This window comes from Cannabis sativa, chromosome 6 (assembly GCF_029168945.1).
Source record: "Cannabis sativa cultivar Pink pepper isolate KNU-18-1 chromosome 6, ASM2916894v1, whole genome shotgun sequence".
Taxonomy (NCBI): Eukaryota; Viridiplantae; Streptophyta; class Magnoliopsida; order Rosales; family Cannabaceae; genus Cannabis; species Cannabis sativa.
This window is the reverse complement of record NC_083606.1, coordinates 38,008,902-38,012,961: the sequence shown is the minus strand read 5'-3', so window position 1 is coordinate 38,012,961 and position 4,060 is coordinate 38,008,902. Positions and strand designations below refer to the sequence as shown.

The following is a 4,060-nucleotide window of genomic DNA, read 5'->3' as shown; positions in this document are numbered from 1 at the left end:
CTTTGTTGAGTTTCCTGTAATCGATGCAGATCCTCCAACCGGTGACTGTTCTTGTAGGAATCAACTCATTCTTTTCATTCTTGATCACCGTCATTCCACCTTTCTTCGGGACCACTTGCACCGGGCTAACCCACTTACTATCTGAAATAGGATAAGCAACTCAAGCATCCAACCACTTAACTACTTCTTTTCTGACTACTTCTTTCATGGGTGGATTGAGTCTTCTTTGAGCATCAATAGTTGGTTTGGCGTTATCTTCCATGAGAATTCGATGCATCACTGTTGAAGGACTGATTCCTTTAACATCTCCTAGTGTCCAAGCGATTGCCTTGTTGTGAGCCCGAAGTACCCTCAAAAGTCTATCAGTTTCCACATCAGAGAGAGAAGCTGAAACAATAACTGGCAGCTTTTTATCTTGACCCAAAAACTCATACCTCAAGTGACTAGGAAGCACCTTCAATTCAAGTTCTGGGGGCTTTTCAGTAGATGGCTTCAGCTCTTTTGGAACCGCTCCCAATTCCTCAAAGTATCTTCTGTTCAAAGGCCCATAAGAATCAAGCCACTTCACATACCCCATGACCTCTTGTCCTTCTTGCTCCGTCAATTCATCTTCAGTTAGACTTAGTTCAAGAGGATCATCTAGCAGCTTTTTCTCACTCACCATTTCATCAATCAAATCAATGAAGAAACAGTTATCACTTGCCTTTGGGTACGTCATAGCCTTGAGCACATTAAAGACCACTTCTTCTCCTTGGACTCTCAGCTTTAATTCACCCTTCTGAACATCGATTAAGGCTTGGCCAGTTGCCAAGAATGGTCTCCCAAGAATAATTGGGACATTGCTATCTTCTTCCATGTCCAAAACGATGAAATCAGCTGGAAAGATGAACTTATCAACCTTAACTAAGACATCCTCAATGACTCCTCTAGGATGGGCTAGTGATCGGTCCACCAATTGGAGAGTTACTGTTGTTGGCTTTGCTTCACCCAACTGCAGTCTTTTAAACACCGATAGAGGCATCAAGTTAATGCTAGCTCCCAAGTCACAAAGTGCATTTATTCCCTCAATTTTTCCTATAGTAGAAGGAATAGTGAAACTCCCTGGATCTCTGAGTTTAGGAGGGAGTTTCTTTTGTAGGATGGCACTGCACTCTTCAGTTAGAGCAACTGTCTCATAGTCCTCCATCTTTCTCTTCTTTGAAAGGATTTCCTTCATAAACTTCACATAACTTGGCATCTGCTCTAAAGCTTCAGCAAAGGGGATGTTAATGTGAAGTCTTTTGAAAACTTCTAGGAATTTGGTGAACTGCTTGTCTAGACTTGACTTTCTGAGCCTCTGAGGATAGGGTATTTTCACATGGTGATCTATATTAGTTGGTGGAGACTGCTGTGGCTGTGGTTGACTATCAGTAGTCTTCGTTGGAGTGGGTGTTGGGGTCGACTTCGGTTGCTCTTCATTCTCCTTTTCTCCATTCACTAGTTGTGGCATTTCAGGACCATCATAATTTTTACCGCTTCTCAGGGTAATTGCCTTGCAGTTTTCCTTGGGGTTTACTTCAGTTGTGCTAGGCAAATTCCCTTGAGGACGGGTTGCTACTTGAGTTGCTAGTTGGCCCATCTGTGTGCAGTGTCTTTGATTGAAGATCTAGTTTCGGTCATGAATTGAAGCGGTAAATGCGTACGCAAACTAGAACTTCCACCAGAGGTTTGTTGCTGATTAAACTGTTGATTCTGATTCTGGTTCTGATTTCGTTGCTGATAGAACCCACTGTTTCTTCGGTTGTTACCCTGGTTGAACCCATAATTGTTGTTATTGTTCTGTGAATAGTTTCCAATGGCTTTAGCTTCATCCATTGGCAAATCATCCACATCAGCTTGGCATTCTGAAAAGTGATGGCTTCCCCCACATAATTCACACACAACTTGGGCTTGTTTAGCTTGCCCTGCAATTATCTTTGTCAATGCCTCAACCTGTGCTGTCAACTTGGTGATGGCATCGACCTCTAACACACCAGCTACTTTCTTTGATTGACTCCTCTCAGTTGGCCACTGTTGATTGTTTAGAGCCATCTCCTCTAATAGATCATAAGCCTCATTAGCACTCTTCCTCATAAAGGCTCCTCCAGCTGCAGCATCTATTAAAGTTCTTGTATTTCCTACCAACCCATTGTAGAAGTTGTGGACCAGCATCCACTTCTCTATACCATGGTGAGGGCACTTTCTGATCAAATCTTTAAACCTCTCCCAAGCCTCATGGAGAGATTCATTATCTTGTTGGCAGAAGTTATTAATTTCTCCTCTCAGCTTTGCAGACTTGGCTGGGGGAAAGAACTTTGACAAGAATTTCGTTGCCAGATCATTCCAGGTGGCAATAGAGTTGGGTGGCAAGGAGTTTAGCCAACTCTTGGCTCGCTCTCTAAGAGAGAATGGGAACAGTCTCAGTCGAATAGCATCATCACTAACTCCATTAACTTTAAAGGTTTCACAAAGTTCCATGAAATTAGAGAGATGCATTAGGATCTTCGAAGGGAGGCCACCAACCGGGCGAAGATCGCACCATCTGAAGTATGGCAGGTTTGATCTCAAAGTTATTTGCATCCACTGCCGGTGGCCTGATACATGACTGCACTCCCGTCAGAGTAGGGAGAATGTAATCTCTCAAGCTGCGGCCATTAGCTTGATCTTATACTGCGCGACCATTGTTACCATTATTGCCTCCATTGTTTGCAGCATTGGCAGCCATGATGTCTGAAGTTTCAGCAGTTGCTGAAACTCCCTCTTGCCTCTTGTTCTTTCGGTTTCTCCTACAAGTTTTCTCGATTTCGGGATCAACTGGCAATATCACTGCTTGTCCTTGACGGCGCATACACTTATGATTCCTAAAATAGATCAAGAAAATATTGCAAGAAAAAGGTTAGAAAAATCAGCAAGAGAAAATATACCAAAGTAGAAGTTAGTATAATTTTGTGTAATATCAATCTTTAAACAATGCCCCGGCAACGGCGCCAAAAACTTGTTACGAAAATTCTGTTTATTACGCAAGTGAACGTATCAAGTAGTATCTCACGCAAGTGAGGTCGAACCACAGGGAATTGGATTGAGTACTACTAAATTATAATTATGATTCTATTTGGTAAAATATTAAGTTGCAATTTTAAAAGTAAATAACTCAGAAAATTAAAGAGAAAATTAATGAAGATTAATCAAGATGAGAGATTAGGGAGGTGAATCCTGTTGATAAGTTACCTATGTTAATGCCTAATTGCTATCCTTATCTCAATGTGAAAGACAGATTATAAATTAACCTAACTCTTTTCAGATCTTTTAGGTTCTAAATAATATGTTCTCTAATTAACTTCTTAACTAGATCAACACAAAATCAGCATTAAGCAATAATCTATTAGTCACTAGGCTATGTAAATATTTTCGTTTTACATCAAAACCTAGACTATCCAAATTTTAGCATTCCTAATTCTCACTTTTCAGATTTCGAATTAGGATCATAGAGCATGTAAAAGGTGATCAAGCTTTCACATGAAATTAAACACAAACAAAGATAGTATTCACACATAAGATGAAGGAATGGCAATTATTTATTAACTAGGCATAAACTTAAACAACATTCATCATCCTCCCTTATTGGGAAATTTAGTTCATAATAACTCTAAAAACATCCATGATTAATTCAGAAATAAAAACAAACATAAAGAAGAATAAAAAGGGTAAAAGAAAGAAACTAGAAGGTGGTATTGCTCCGGGTCTTCAAGATAGCTTCCTCTCCACTTTGCCTCCACTATTAGGTCTGTTTTTGCTTGCTTTTGACCTTCAATATCGTATTCCTTATATAGGGATAAGTGGTGAGCCTCCAATTGAGTGAAAAATCAAAATTAGGTCAAATCTGCGATTTCCGTACATAGTTGCGACTAGCATTTAAGCTGGTCGCGACTACAGGCAAAACTCGAAAAACCGAGTTTCTGCCTATCTTACGAAGTCGCGACCAGGGTCGCGACCAGGAAAAAGGGTCGCGACCAGGCTCATCAGAGGTCGCGACTACTGATGC

At 40.6% G+C, this 4,060-nt stretch overlaps 1 non-coding gene across 1 annotated transcript; it reads left to right on the top strand.

Moving 5' to 3' along the window:
* The first annotated feature begins 2,200 nt into the window (after window positions 1-2,200).
* LOC115718301 (small nucleolar RNA R71) lies at window positions 2,201-2,307 on the top strand. The gene has a single exon (XR_004011881.2). It is a non-coding gene; the product is annotated as a small nucleolar RNA R71 (small nucleolar RNA).
* The last annotated feature ends 1,753 nt before the right edge of the window (window positions 2,308-4,060 follow it).